Genomic DNA, 17,014 nt, shown 5'->3' with positions numbered 1-17,014 from the left:
ACTTCAGGGTCAAATTTAATTTTAATTCCTAATCAGTTATTTAATGTCACAGGTGAATACTGACAGATTGGTAAATTATTGAATTAATATATAATTTTCACGGGCAAGACGAAAGAAGAAGAAAAAAAGAATGTGGCAGTAGCTAAAAATGAAGTGTGAAAACTTTATTCAATTAGGTTAAGCTTTAAGCATAGAATGTTCATGATTGTAGACTACATGATTTAACAAACATTTGACATATTAAATACATATTATTCAGTGTCTATTTCAATATGCAGCAGCTTTTCCCACATAGTCTAATGCCCCTTTTCATATAATTAAATGTTCTCTAATCCAACCTGTTATATTTCTGAATTAGGGTAATGAAATTAACATTTGACTTCTACTTGCCAATAGCAAGAAGGCAGAGGCTCGCAAAATGATGGGAGGACTTGCACCAGCACCACAGACAGATGGAGATGGAGGAAGAATAATTAAAATCCAACTGGAAAAAGAATAACTGTTTATTTTGTATTTAGCCTCATTTAAACTGATTTCTGCACCATTGACCTGCAAACATGTGAAACTCCTCTTTAACGGCTTTCATGTTTTTTTTTTACTTAGTATTTTTGTCTTCTTGTTTCCAGTCAAAATTTGTCCGGCTATCACTAGACCAAGCTCAATTTTTTTAAAGGTGTCATGAACGGGCTTTATATATATATATATATATATATATATATATATATATATATATATATATATATATATATATATATATATATATATATATATATATATATATATATATATATATATATATATATTGTCTGAGGTCAACTAATGATGTTTGTGTGGTTTGTACATTCAAAAACATCATGACTAATAAGTAATAGGCTATTTTCTACACTGGCTTTAGGCTTTCTCCAAAACGATGGGTTTTGATGGGCGTGACGCACTGGAGACTTGGAAGTATACTCCCACGGCTAGGATTGGATAAGATTTGCATATTTAATGAGCTTCTGCTCGTCAAATCTATGACCCTTTCAGTTTAGTTCACATGAGGGAGAGATTATTTGAAAGCGGCAACCGGACTGATTCAAGTACGTCTTTATCAAACAAACACAATGCCCCGTAACAGCGCGAAGGCACAGGACATCACAGCCAATATAGCACAAATGATCATAATGAGTGACCTGCCATTCACCATTGTAGAGAACCCTGGATTTCTTATGCTTATGAAAGTTCTCTGTATTCTTTTTTATTTCTGTATTATAGAAGTATCGGTAGAAGTATTACATTTATAGAAGTATTACAAAGCCTGCATGATCCTTCGATATAAGCGCGAACCGCACGCAGACACATACACGTGCGCGACCGCACCCTTCAAATGTCATGTCAAGAGAGAGAGAACAGCAGAACAAGAAAGGAATATTACGAGATTCATCGGCCTGCCAACTACAACAGTGTGTGTGATGGTCATGAAGATGACTCGGGTAGATTTTGGGTTGGGGATGCTTTACATGTTCAAATGTGTCAAAATAGCGTAAATAAATGTATATACAATTATGCTGGCTGATTAAATTGAGAATCACACTCCATGTCAAAATGACAAAACCATAACCCAATATAATTTCATCATGATGATAACGTTCTTATGCCCAACGTGTGTCTGTGTATGACACCAAGGGTTTCTCATTGAAATCAATTGAGTTCCCTTTGTGTCAATGTTGTGACACCCCAGCCAACATTGCCATGTGGGCCCCATGTGGGTTTTTGATGGGCTGTCACTTGGGCCCTGCATGGGCAATCCAAGTGGGGCCCATATAATTTTGTCCATCGGCTCCAAATGGGCCCCATGTGTGTTAGCCCATAGGGACACATGATGGGTCCATAGTGGGCTCTAAGTGGGGCCCATTTGTGTGTTCATTATAGGGGCCAACATGGGTCCCATATGGGTTCTAATAAATGGGGCCAATGTGGGCTACATACAGAACCCTTATGGGGCCTAAATGGGTTGATGACAGGTCTCTTGATGGGCTCATACTGGGCCCATATGGGTAACCCAGGTAGCACCCATTTGGGGCCTACATGGGTCTGCCCGTATGGGTTGATGACCGGACCCAGATGGGTGTTATGTAGGGCTCTTATGGGCCACAATGGGTATATAGATGGGCTACCATATTTTCTGTTTGGGTTATCTTATGGTAAACTCCTAAATACAAACATTACATGTAATCCACTAACTACACTAAAATGTTAAAAGTATTCAATGAACAGAAACCAGTAGTTCATGCTTTAGTTTATTATGCAAGGTTTATTTGGAATAATTTGAAAATGACTTACTACATTTACAACTTTATAATACAAAAGTATCAAAAGTACAGTCTAAAATAATGTATTTCACAAACAAATCAAAGAAAAACAGTGCAGCTCCTCACTCCTCTGTCGTCGCTCTCCCAACAGCCCTTTGAAAAAGACCAAACAAATTAATCAACCATTGTGCCACCTTTTGGTACCCCACGTCAGACAAAAACAGATGGCGAAGAAACGACACATGCTAACTGCAAAATAATTAAGAATTAAGGTGAAGAATTAAATGTGAAACCATCAGAAACCCTTTAGTCTCCAGCAGCACAATTTTCCAGAACTGCAACCTACCTGGAGTCTCCAGAAGTGAAGGTGTCAGGATCTCAGAGACTTCAGTTAGCTAAAGAATCCTAAAAAAAAATAAAAATAAAAAAAAAATAACGCTTAATAAGAATCACAAGTAAATGTGTTGTAAAATACATGGTTATGGTTAAGGTTACAAATCTGTCTTGGAGTATCACCAGCCCTGCAAATGTTGTATGTCTCCCTATATCTGACACACCCATTTCAGATTTTTCAGTCTAATGTGCTCATGAGTTGAATCAGGTATGAAAATGGTCCCTGTATGGAGCTTTTCTGATCACAAAATAAACTTTTTTATTGCCTTTTTTCTCTGTATCCACAGGCTCTTGATGTCTGTTTCCACTAAATGGCATAATATTTGGTAAAATTGAAATTGTGCTGGCATTTTTAGATTTTGATTAGATTGAAGTCACATTGTGTTTAAGTGTCAAAATAAAAATACAAATTACTTCAAGGGTGATATTTTTGTGCTATCTACCCAGTTAACCTTTGGAGTTGACTGTGTTTGCACTTGTCTTGACTGTAAATGAATTAGACCACTGAGTTGCCCATTTTCAACCCATGTACTCATTTCCCATTAGTGTACTAGGTACTTAGTTCACCCAAGATAAGATGCCCATTTTGAGCCCATGCCCACTTTGTACACCGGAAGCCCATGTTTAATCCACGTAGGCCCTAAATACGCATGGTAAATGGACTGCATTTATATAGCGCTTTTAACAGACCCTTTGGCCATCCAAAGCGCTTTACATATTGCCTCACATTTACCCATTCATACAATTGGTGATTCATACAATGAACACCCATTCATCCAATGGGACATTGACGGCGATGTCAGCCATGTAAGGCACAATCCAGCTCATCGGGAGCAGGTTAGGTGGGGTTAGGTGTCACCTCGACACTTGGTCAGGGCGGAACCAGGGATCGAACCACCAACCTTTAGGTTTGAAGACAGTCTACATGAACCACTGAGCCACTGCCGCCCCACATGTTGGCTGGAATGTTCTAAAGTGGCTGCTAGCTTGCAGATGGCAACCACTGTTGTTGCTTTTTATCAAATGAGAAGGCGCGGGAACGCACAACGTCAATCATGACCCAATGACTGCACGAGGCAAGTGCTTTTAGATATTATATAAAAAATATTATAATTGTAATGATATATATATATATATATATATATATATATATATATATATATATATATATATATATATATATATATATATATATATATATATATATATATATATATATATATATATATATATATATATATATAAAATAAATATACAAAAAAAATATTTTTTTAAAAAGGTTAGCCCACTGGATAATGGATGCTATTGTTTTGGCGTACCAAGCCCAAGAAACTCCTTGCCCTTTGGCTTGCGTGTAAACTCTAATAGGATTGTGGCTTCCTCCTGAGCGTTGGCTTAATGCGCTCGCTGACAGATATTGATATCGCTGTTGAGCTACGGGCTGGGTGAAACCTGAAACGTTCGCTAGATTCTACAGCCTTCGTGTAGAGCCGGTTTCCTTCCGTATACACCCCTCCAATGGCCAATAACGCGGGGAGATTGCTCAAGTGTTCAGCTTGCTGCGCCATTCTTGCCATCAGGTCAGATATGTGGGGTTAGGTGATTTTAGGTTAGATGGGGTTAGGTCTGGGGTTAGGGGTTAGGTCTCCCAAGGTTTATTTTTCTCCATCATGCCCTGATGGAGTTTTGGTTCCTTGCCACTGTTGCCTTTGGCTTGGCTTGCTCAGTTGGGGACACTAAAAATATGATTAAAGTTATTCAACTTATTATACAAATAAAATGTATGAATTAGGTCTTATTAAATTCTATAAACTATAATACTGATCTGCCAACATTGTCGCTATATGATAAATTAAAACAAGCTGATAACATCACTGTTTTCTCCAGTACGACTGTACAGCCAAATCTAATTTTGTCACAATATTATCCTGTTTGACACTGTGAAGCTGCTTTGACACAATCGTGATTGTAAAAGCGCTATATAAATAAAGTTGATTGATTGATTGATTGATTGATTGATGTGCGCTCATTGCCCTAGTTGGTTATCCAGTACAGCTAATCAGGTGAGTTTCTCCGTCACCCTCCGGCGGTCAGACATGGTGGAGCATCTGATGCCAGGCCTATTACTCACTGAAGCTTGAACCTGTATTATGCTGGGTCCCTGCGGTGACCCCATATGTGTATCTGTATATGGTAGGTCTACCCTGATAGTTGATGTCTTTCCCTCAACAGAGTACGCTTTGCCGTTTTTGACGGTGTGCTCTCCACCCCACAGGCTGGAACCACCCCAGGACATGCCATACCTGTATGTTGTACTACCCTAGATTGGCTAGTACATATATGTGTATTCCCACATGATACCTCCCTACGGGCAGGATGTGGCTCCGCAGCATTCCCTTTCTCCAAAGGGCCACTTTCTCTTTGCATAAGCATATGCGGGGCGCTGTAAGGGGCCAGCAGCATGACGTTTTGTTAGGGAACCCATTTTGTCAGATCATCTCTGACATATGTCGAGAGTGACCAACTGACACCTCAGCGAAAAGCAATCTGATGTGGTGTCTACTTCCGTATTTATACCCGCACAGTGCAGGCGGGGCACGGAATGCGAACACTGCACTCAGGGTAAGGCACGTTTAGTACACTCGAAGATGACTGGGTCTCCCTTGCGTGATACCATTAGCATCTCTGACGTACGTTTCTGTTCCCTCCTTTAGGGAACAAGGGTGACCATATGTAACCGAGGCATTTTCTCTGGTAAACCCAGTTTCTATTTGTCTCCTCCCCCATTTTTTAAGCGTCAGTGGTGTTTAAATATGTCATTCATTTATTCAGTACGTTTGTCTTATTTTAATTACGGATATCTGAAAATTATTAATTAAATCTAAAGTAAGCACATTTTACTTCAAACAAGTACAATTATCTACCACTTGAAGAAAAGTACTAATTAAGACATTCATACATTGCGCATATTTCATTATGAGAACACAGTCAAAGTGACCAAAATGGTATATCCTTTACTGGATCCTTACATTCACTTGATATACCTCTAAAAGTACCCTAATAATTAGAATTTACTTTAGGATTCCCAGTGGTTTGATGCATTGATGCATCCCCATCATTACACTTTTTCGATTACTGTATGGAATGGAAGGATGCCAGAGGGAAGGGTCTGAGAAATAATTAACCACCACTATAGATTTGCAATAAATGTTTCCTTCAAATAATTTACTCTATTTCCTTTTGGTTTTTAATATTCTTCATTATCTGTCAGTGGTGCTAGTGTTTTGTGAGCTGCTGCCTTCTTGCTGTTGGCTGGCCTGAGTAGAAGTCAAATGTTAATTTCATTACCCTAATTCAGAAATGTAACTAGGTGGATTAGAGAACATTTAATTATGTGAAAAAGAGCATTAGACTATGTGGGAAAAGCTGCTGCACATTGAAATAGACACTGCATAATAATTGAAACCTACACCCATGAACATTTTATTCTTAAAGCTTTACCTGATTGAATTATGTTTTTATATGTCATGTTTTAGCTGCTACCACATTCTTTTTGCCAGTGGGATACCATAAAAATTATACTTAATTAAACTAATTAAAAATTAAACTTATGTACTGACCTGGAAGTATGCAAACGCCTTTTGTTGGGTGCTGTTGCCATGGTGAATTTCGGAGCTCCATTGTTCATGGCTTTTCATTTGTGGTGTACATGCTAAACTTTGAGTCAGTCTACTCAAAGTCAGTTGAACTAACTAAATTCAGCTGTTCTAAATCCCAAAACTCAGTTTTCAATCTCAGGGTAAGTCAACTCAGTTCAGAGTTCAATTTTTTTGTTTGAACCTTCTTATTGAAATGGGCACCAGCATAAAACAAGTGAAGATGAAACAAGTGGAGTGTGGACGAGTGGATGTTGTGTGTTTATAGATCCAAATCAAATGTAAAGGACATTAAATTCAGTTTTTTACATGCCCACAATGAAATATTACAAATGAGATTGGTCATATTAGTCTGGTTTAACACATACTATTACCTATGACTGAGCTGAAAGCTTTTATTTTGAAATCTTAGTCACTCACATAGAGAGGCTATTAAATGCTACTAAATAATTATTTAAAAATAACTCTAGATGTTTACACCATGGTCCTCAAGTGGGTACACTGTAAAACCCAACAAGTTACGGTAACTCAAACCATTTGAGGAAACCAATTGCTTCAAACCAATTAAGTTTTAAAACCATTAAGTTTGAGTACTGAAAACTCATATACATTGAGTTAAATTTATTTATATTTTTGTGTTGTTTTAGTGTTAAAACTTATATTTTAGTGTTGTGTTGTTCAATTATTAAGAGTAAACTGAACTTAAAGATTTTAAGTTAATTTTATTAATTCAGTTTGAATTCAGGTAACAAATCTAACTAAGTCTTAACAACTACATGGTTACTTAAATGGTTTTAGGAAACAGATTGCGGCAAATGATTTAAGTTCATAAAACTCAAAGTGATTAAGTTACATAAGACTAAGCACAACCTAACATTGGTACAAAATGATGACAGAACAGGAGGGTATTTTTAAGTAATTTATTGAAATATAACATTTACATCATAAATACTGTATGCCGAAGAAGAATGTTTAAAGAAAGCAAAAATATGCTCAGTTTCATTGGCAGTATTAAATAGCTGACCAATCTAGATGAAGACAAGACCTTATTCTTGAAATAATGCAGATCATATTATAATGAATGACAAAAGTAGCCTGACAAGCCAGACCCAAATCAAGATGTTTGGTCTGGAAACTCACCATAGACAGGGCTCAATCGGAGGGGCGGGATAAACGGTTGGCTTTCAAACTCCCTCTGCACGCGATAGGATAGCGCTACGCCAACCAGAACAACGAAGGTGAAACAGAGCTTGTTGATAGATTAAACTTTCGCCGTATCCGGTCAGCAAAACTCCGAACACATCTTCCCTTTTTAAGAATGACTTCAGTGCCGTTCTTTGTTCTTTTCTCAGAGAAAAGCTTAACTCCAAGTCTTCCAGAGTTGCGGTCAAAGCTGATTCGAAAGACCGCCGTTCGCCTGTTTCTGTGTTTACTAGAAGCACGCAAACGCAACTCGGCCGTCGTCACTATGGCCCCGCCCACCGACTCTATACGGCGAATACAGCTCAGAAGGGTATTGAGACTTGCTAGACGACACTCGCGGGCAGATTAGATTTGCTGCCGCTAGGATGTGACTAGATTTCTAGGCTATCACAAAAGTAAAGGAAGCAAAAATATGAATTTAGTGCATTTATTGAGTAAGCAGAAAGGAAGTAAACATATTAGAATAGCTCAGATAAATGATCTGAAAGAAACAGGAACTTATACAGTGCATCCAGAAAGTATTCACAGTGCTTATTCAAAAATGGATTATACCCCCCCCCCCCTTCGAATTTATCAAAGGGGTGGTGAAACACTAAGTTTCATGTCAATCTTGAGTACCTATAGAGTAGTATTGCATCCTTCATATCTCCGAAAAGTTTTTAGTTTTATTATATTTATAAAAGAAATATAGGCTGTACCGAGTCTTTCCGGAAAAAAAACAGAGCGCCTGGAGGCGTATCGTGTGGGCGGAGCTAAAGAATGATGAATGCGCACAAAACGGTGATGTCCTCAAGCGTGGAGAAACTCATGGCTATCGAGCTCAGCTTATAAATATATGATCTAGAAACATTCGGAGGCTGAAATAAATTGAACAGGAGAAACAGCAACAGCAGGACGTCCGTCTCTGTGGTATGTACTGTATTTAGTGGCCTGTCAACAATTGTGTGTGCTTACTCACAGTTTATGAGGACATGATTCGGTTTATGGACTATTGTATGCGACTAAACCTTAGCAGTAGCAAGCAAAACGGTTTTGCACATCAGACTAGTGTAACGTTATATAGAGAACAGCAATGGAGTAACCGTTAGCGCATTTGAATGCCGAAGCACGCGATCGTGTCATTTACTGATGTTTACTCACGCGACGATAGCCAACAGCATAGACATTAGAAGCAGTTTTACTCACCGGCTGCTTCCAAAGCAGGACTGAACCTTTATCGCTGGGACCGCTCCGTCAAAAACACACTTCTTTGGTATGATTTGGTGAAGTCCTGTGACAGCAGTGACCGTGGAAATCCACTTTGTGACGCGACTGAAGCGATGTTGTGAAGCTTCCCGTCATTTCTGCGTTGAAATCGGTTCAAATGCAGCGCTGCCTTCCCGGAATGCTCTGCTGAAGCGTTGAAGTCGCTTGATGTCACCCATAGGAATAAAGTGGAGCGCGGCGCGGACTATAACGACATAAGTGTTCACAGACGACTCGATCTGCACATGAGCGAGTGTTTATGGGCGTGTATTTCCTCTCTCACTCTAGTCACACATTCGCGCACCATACCGGGAGAAGAGGCCCTACGGCCCATACAAGGACCTTCCGCTCTATCTACGTCAAGCCGACCCATACTTGAAAAAAACTCTCAGAAACTTGTGAGAAACCGGAAGGAGTATTTTTGACATAGAAATACTCCATCAAATGTGGATGGGAATCCAAGTCTTTAACAGTGTAAAAAGCTCAGTATGCATGAAACAGCATTTCACCCCCCCCCCCCCCCCCCCCTTTAAAGCAAAAATGTTTAATTAAATAAATCACATGTACAGAAGTATTCACAGCCTTTGCCATGACTCTCAAAATTGAGCTCAGGTGAATTATATCTGAAAATTGACACTCATGGTGTCGACATTATCTTCATCATCATCATCATCATTATTATCAACTCTTTCTGCCAGTCTAAAAGAGATAAGGATGTGGATGAACAACAACTTTCTCCAGTTGAACAGCTCTAAGACAGAAGCCATCCTCATTGGTTCCCCTCATCAGATCAAATCCTCCACCATAACCTGTATTACATTTTCTGGCCAGGACATTCATCTATCATCCATAGTCACCAATCTCGGTGTTAGGTTTGATCCGGTCTTAACCTTTGAGGCCTACATTCAATATCTTTGCAAAACTTTTAAAAAAAAATCTTTTTGTCAGAAATATAGCCAGACTCCGTCTCTTAATCACCCTTCATGATGCTGAGAAACTCATTCATGCCTTTGTCTCCTCGCAACTGTATTATTCTAACACTCTTCTCTTTGGGATTCCTAGCAAGAGCATCCAGAAACTCCAGCACATACAAAACAGTGCCGCTAGGATCGTGATGAGAGTGCGTAAATATGAACACATCACACCAATTCTTCTGTCTCTACATTGGCTTTCTATTTACGCTTGGATCGAGTATAAAGTTTCCCTCCTCACACACCAGTGCATTCATGGCAATGCTCCCACCTGTCTTAAATAACTCATTACTCCACAGATCTCAGCACATTCTCTTTGCTCTACAAACACTCATTGGCTCCATCCCCCTAGGATTAAGACCCACACTATTGGGGACAGAGCCTTCTGTGCCGCTGCTCCACGCCTGTGAAATGCCCTCCCTGAATATCTGAGGGGTCCACAAACGACTGATGCTTTTAAAAAGGGACTAAAAACACACCTGTTTAGAAAGTCTCTCAATGCTTATACTGCTTTGTGTTTACATTGTTGTGTTGATTTTAATGCAATTCTTAAATCGTAATTGCTCTAACTGCTTTATTATATTTTTCCTCCCTTTGTAGCACTTTGAGATTTTATTTAAAAGTACTTTATAAATTAAATGTATTATTATTATTATTATTATTATTATTATTATTATTATTATTATTATTATTATTATTATTATTATTATTATTATTATTATTATTATTATTATCCTGTTACCACTGATTGTCCTTGAGATGTTTCTACAACTGTCCACCTGTGGTAAGCTCAGTTGTTTGTTTTGTATGATTTGGAAAGGCATGGCAAGGCAAGGCAAGTTTATTTGTATAGCACATTTCATACCCAATGGCAATTCAAAGTAGCCTGACAAGCCAGACCCACATCAAGATGTTTGGTCTGGAAACTCACCATTGACAGGGCTCAATCCGAAGGGCGGGATAACCGGTTGTCTTTCAAACTCCCTCTGCACGCGATAGGATAGTGCTCCACCAACCAGAGAAACAAAGGTGAAGCAGAGCTTGCTGACATTAACATTCGGTCGCCAAAACTCAAAAATCTTACCTTTTTAAGAATGACTTCAGTGCCGCTCTTTGTTCTTTTCTCAGAGAAAAGCTTAACTCCAAGTCTTCCAGAATCGCAGTCAAAGCTGATTTACTACACTCTTAAAAATGATGTGTTAAAAATGAACACAGAATTTGTGTTAAGGGATTCGTAACACATTTTGTGTTACTACAGACACATGATGTGTAAATATAGTGTTCAACTGTTTACACAATTACTGTGTAAAACACATTTAGTAGTATGTTTACATTAAATGCATCTTTTCTGTTGCAAATAGTCAATGGGTGGTGGCAACTTTAACTATTGGATTTATTTATCACGTTGCAAATGTGAATATCGCATTTTAACAAGTCTGGGGGGAAACAACTAGGACTGCCGGAATGACATTGCTGCGCTGCCTGCGCATGAGCAGTCGCTTCCGTTTCCAACAATGACAAACTGACGGCTGGCCAGCTTCGATTCTGTCTCCCTCAGGTGAGTGAATTTAATTAAACGCGTAAAATAGTACATATTTCTCCACATAACATGAGAAAGATTTGTGTTAATTGTCTAGGAAATATAATTTGTTTGTTTTAACCGTTATTTTGCCGTTTCCATGTTCCCACACACCGAATGTTTGTGTGTTAGGCCAGCGGGCTCTGACGTTTTGCAAAGGTGTTTATAGGTATTGTTTTTAAAAAGACTTAAAGGTTAATGCATGGTTCCTTAAGTTTAAACTTGTAATAGTGCCTTTTGGCTTTTACCAAATACTATGCGTTAGTTTAAACGACGTTGTGGCGACATGTGTTGTGTAATGTTATGTATTTTAAAGTCTATGGTTGTGTAACGTTAGTTTAAAAAAACGCGCCACTTTGTGCCAGCAGCTTGTCACTGACTAAGTTATTTAAAGTTGTATGGATTACGGGATGAAAACATTTACGTTTTTTCGTTGGTTTAAATTATGACTCATATGATTACAGCATTATAATATGGTGTTGTTTTTATTATTATATATTTTAACTAGGTAATGGAAGACCAGGATCCAGTCACATCATATTACGTTACACTTGGTAAGTTAATACTTGTTTAACAAAGCTGCTGAGCACTTTACACAAAGGTTGTTTTATAATTTGTTAATATTAATATTTCACTGTTTCTGTTTTTCTGTTTTATTCACTGCATGTGGACATTGAATTTTCCAAGATGACCGGTGGGAAAGAAGACAGACTGGAGAAAGCTGATAATCAGCAGGATGGTAAGGATTTATTTTATTTCTGTGGCATGTGCACACATTTCTAAATGTGGTAATGGGACAATGACATGTACATTGTAACACTCAATTCATAAATTAAAAGTAATCATTTCAAATAGACACTGTTAATCCTCATTCATCATCATCATCATCATCATCATCATCATCATCATCATCATCATCATCCACATACTCTATTGGAACTGGTGCCAGTATGCATTATGTTAGCTTTTAATAAAGTTTCAATATTGCTTGAAAATTTCTGATGCTTTTCATTGTTTCATTGTTGTAGGCTGGTACCAGGGTGACGTCTCTGCTTACAGAAGGCATTAAAGGATCGCCAATGTCAACTCAGCCGCAGCTGGTTTCCATCGGCTCTACAGGACATTAAAGGGTTTGTTCACCCAAAAATGAAAATTGTCATTAATGACTCACTCTAATGTAGTTTCAGACCCGTAAGACCTGCGTTCATCTTTGGAGCACGGTTTAAGATATTTTATATTTAGTCTGAGCGCTTTCTGTATCTCCATTGAACACGTATGTATGGTATACTGTTCCTTTCCAGAAGGACCAGAAAGGTAATAAAAACATCATCAAAGTAGTCCATGTGTGACATCTGTGGGTTCGTTAGAATCTCTTGAAGCATCCAAAATAAATTTTGGTCCAAAAATAACAAACACTACGAAAACTACTAATTAGCATTGTCTTCTTTTCCGTGTTTGTTTTAAATCAACCGTCTATATCCCTTCGCAGTGACGCTGCTGATGTGTTTTTGGGTGCGCACAAGCTTCGTTTATAGTCTGAGGGAGTCTGCGCAGTCGTGAACGCGGATTAAAAACAAACACGGAAGAGATGACAATGCTGAATAAAGTCGTAGCTTTTGTTATTTTGGGACCAAAATCTATTTTCGATGCTTCAAAAATTCTAACTAACCCACAGATGTCACACATGGACTACTTTGATGATGTTTTTTTTTCCCCTTTCTGGAAAGGAACAGTATATTGTGCATATGTTTTCAATGGAGAGACAGAATCTCTCGGATTAAATATAAAATATCTTAAACTGTGTGTGAAGATGAACAAAGGTCTTATGGGTGTGGAACGACATTAGGGTGAGGAGTTAATGACAGACATTTCATTTTTGGGTGAACTAACCCTTTAAGACGGTATGTAATTGTGGCAAATATATTAATTATTATTGCTCTTCCACTTGATGTAAAAAGCCTCACTTGTGCTCTAGACAAACTTTTCAAATTCTATTGGCTGTATAATCTTCAATATCCATGCCAACTGTCTTCAGTTTATAATGTATGTGACCTGCCTTTGTCCCAGTCCACTTGCAAACGATCAAATGCTATAGAATTAATTGCCAAATTGTAGCGTTGTGCCTAATTTAAACAGACGATGTATAGCTGTCAAAAGTGCTTGGAAAATATTTTTGTCAATACAAAACTTGATTTGACATTTAAAGGGTTACTTCACTGCTTTTTCATATTAAACTGTTATTTCCTTAACTAAGACGAGTTGATACATACCTCTCTCGTCTCAGTGTGTGCTCTTAATCGCTCTGACGCGCGGTGACGATCTGATAGCATTTAGCTTAGCCCACTAAGCCCAGTTTATTCACTATGGTACCAAACAGAGATCAAGTTAGAAGCGACGAAACACCTCCACGTTTCCCCTATTCAAATACAGTTACACCAATAGTTGAACGATCAAGTATGGAGACACAAAATAAAACGTGGTGCTTTTCTAAGCGGATAAAAAAGGAGAACTATAATGTGTGGTGGAATAGCACTTCTGAGAGAACTTCGACTCGGCGCAGTAAAAAGTCCCGGCTGAAAAACTCACTCTCTCATTATAGTTCTCCTTTTTAATCCGCTTAGAAAAGCGCCACGTTTTATTTTGTGTCACCATATGTGATCGTTCAGCTATTAGTGTAACTGTATTTGAATAGGGGAAACGTGGAGGTGTTTGGTCGCTTCTAACTTGATCTCTGTTTGGTACCATAGTGAATGAACTGGGCTTAGTGGGCTAAGCTAAATGCTATCAGATCGTCACCACGCGTCAGAGTGATTAAGAGCACGCACTGAGACGAGAGAGGTATGTATCAACTCGTCTTAGTTAAGGAAATAACATAGTTTAATATGAAAAAGCGGTGAAGTAGCCCTTTAAGGAAAGAACATGCACTCTTTAGGTAAATATGAATTATGTGTGTGTGGTGTGATGTGGTGATTTCGTTGACTTCAATTTTTAAGTTTTTTAATCATATTTGATGTATGTTGTTATTTAAAGAAGTGTTTGATTAATGTTTTGTATGAATCATGTTTTTAAAATGCTTATTTTTGTATTGACTTTTTTATAAAAGCTAAATAAACACTATATGATCAGTATTCAATGCTTCAGTGTGATTTCATGAAAGTGTACATATTGTATTCTGATCTAGCTTTTTCAATAATCTTTTAGAGTAAAAAATAAATAGTAAATCTATAACACACAGTTGTGTTGGATGTATACAAAAAGTACACATTAATGTGTTTACTAAAGTAACACATTTGTGTGTATATTTTCACAACACATATTCTGTGTTGTATTTAACACAACATGTGTTGTCCCTGAGCACACTCAGAACATGTGTTGGAAACAACACAAGTTGTGTTGTTTTTAACACATTTGTTTTAAGAGTGTAGAAGCACGCAAACGCAACTCGGCCGTCGTCATTATGGCCCCGCCCGCCGACTCTATACATGATGTGATTGGCCCGTCCAGATTGTGAGGAATACAGCTCAGAAGTGTATTGAGAGTTCCTAGACGACAGTTGCGGGCAGATTAAATTTGCTTCCGCTAGGGTGCGTCTAGATTTCTAGGCTAAATTCAAAGTGCTTTACATAGAAATTAATTAAAATAGTGGTAACATATGCATGAGAAAAAAAGAATACCATGTGTACGAATAAAAAAATTCAAAAGAAGCATAGTTAAAACAGTTGTAAAGATAATATTAAAAAAGGCACATTCCTGTCTATATAAGGTCCTACAGTTAAGAGTAGGACTCTTCCTAGAGCTGGCCGCTCTGCCAAACTGAGCAATTGAGGGGAGAAGGGCCTTAGTCAGGGAGGTGACCAAGTACCCGATGCTCATTCTGACAGAGCTCCAGCATTTCTCTGTGTAAACCTACCAGAACAACAACCATCTCTGCAGCCCTCCACCAATCAGTCCTGTATGGTAGAGTGGCCAGACGGAAGCTGGAACCTGAAGGACTCTCAGACCATGAGAAAAAAAAAAATCTCTGGTCTGATGAAACTAAGAAAGAACTATTTGGCCTAAATGGCAAGTGTCATGTCTGAAGGAAACCAGGCAGCGATCATCACCTTGTAAATACCATTCCTGTAGTGAAGCATGGTGGTGGCAGCATCATGCTGTGGGGATATATATATATATATATATATATATATATATATATATATATATATATATATATATATATATATATATATATATATATATATAATTATAAATTTGCAAACATTTCAAACACATTTTTCACACTATCATTATTGGGTATTGTTTGTAGAAAATAATAATACATTTGATCCATTTTAGAATAAGTATGTAACAACAAAATATGGAAGTGAAGTGCTGTCAAATTTTCCATGTGCACGGTATAAGAATATAATATTATCTAAAAAATAAAAATAAAAAAAAAATTGTTTTGTTTTTTTTTTCTTTCTTTTTCTACGCATTGACACCCCACACTATGCACAATAAGCTGGTTTTGGCAACCGCCAATAAGCAACACAAAAAGAAGAACAAATATGGAGATACAAAGGCTGTATCCCTATATCCTCATTTACTATTCTAAAAGTATGTATATACTTAATATATATTTAAAGTATATACTAAAGTATGTTTCAATTAAAAATAAATGTATACCTCTATAATATTACAACACAATTTCACAGCAATTCATAACTTATTTTAAGTTTTGCTTAATTGGTGGCTAATTCATATTCAAATTCTTAAACCCCAGTGACGGGTACATTTTGGAGTAGGGTTAGGGGTGGTCCTTCATAATGAATTTCTTTTTAAAATGTAAAATGCTGTAGCCACATTGGTACACAGGTTTTGGAAGATGGATGATTTCTGAATTAATTCGGCATGCGACTCTCACTGTGCATTATAGGTCTTCTTTAGCCAGTGAACGTACATCGGTTGTACATACGTTAAAGGCAGGGTATTGTGGAATTGTATGAGTGCACTCGATAATGTCCACTATGGATTCGGACACCACTACAAATGGCTGAACCTTCAAAAAGTGCCCAATTAAATGGCATAACACAGCCAAGGTTTCTGCCGTACAGTGACTAAATGTGAGTTTAAAAAAACATTTGCGGAAGCAAAAATGCCATCTCAGCTTGCTTCTACAAGTCTTTGAGCTTCAAGAGGCTTGTATCCGAGCGTTGCAAGTGCAATGCTGGACCAAGTAAGCCACCGAACAAGTTTACTAAGTTGGAAAAGCAATTTGAAACTGGTTATGTGATGTAAATGTCAAACTGCATTAGTTTACAAATCATGCACTATGGAAAAAGCATTTTGAGGTCATCATAACATAGTATTGTGCAAGGAATCATGGGAAGTCTTTATTAATGAATAATCTGCCCACTAATATATGTGCAGGCTATAGGAATAAAGTTGCTGGTGTTGTACTGCCACCCGCGTTCATTTCAACCTTTGTAAATGTGAATTGCATGTATGTTTTTTGAGAAAGATGTAAGCAGCAGTGATGCACGGGTTGATCCAAAATGAGAGGGTGCCTGCGGTCACAAATAGCCTAGCTCGGTAATGTCCAACACGATTACATGTGAATGCATATCAATAGTACGATTGTGCAATCTCATGGAATGTATACGGCAAAATGAGTTTTGACGTGCATATGCTGCGCAG

The 17,014-nt window shown here is 37.8% G+C and overlaps 1 long non-coding RNA gene across 1 annotated transcript; it reads left to right on the top strand.

Moving 5' to 3' along the window:
• Positions 1-10,977: 10,977 nt before the first annotated feature.
• Positions 10,978-13,148, top strand: LOC137055934 (uncharacterized). Its single transcript, XR_010900132.1, has 4 exons — positions 10,978-11,317; positions 11,847-11,892; positions 12,026-12,077; positions 12,367-13,148. It is a non-coding gene; the product is annotated as an uncharacterized lncRNA (long non-coding RNA).
• Positions 13,149-17,014: the final 3,866 nt, after the last annotated feature.

Source organism: Pseudorasbora parva, chromosome 21, assembly GCF_024679245.1.
Source record: "Pseudorasbora parva isolate DD20220531a chromosome 21, ASM2467924v1, whole genome shotgun sequence".
Classification (NCBI taxonomy): Eukaryota; Metazoa; Chordata; class Actinopteri; order Cypriniformes; family Gobionidae; genus Pseudorasbora; species Pseudorasbora parva.
The sequence above is the reverse complement of the archived record's forward strand: the minus strand, read 5'-3'. Positions and strand labels throughout refer to the sequence as shown.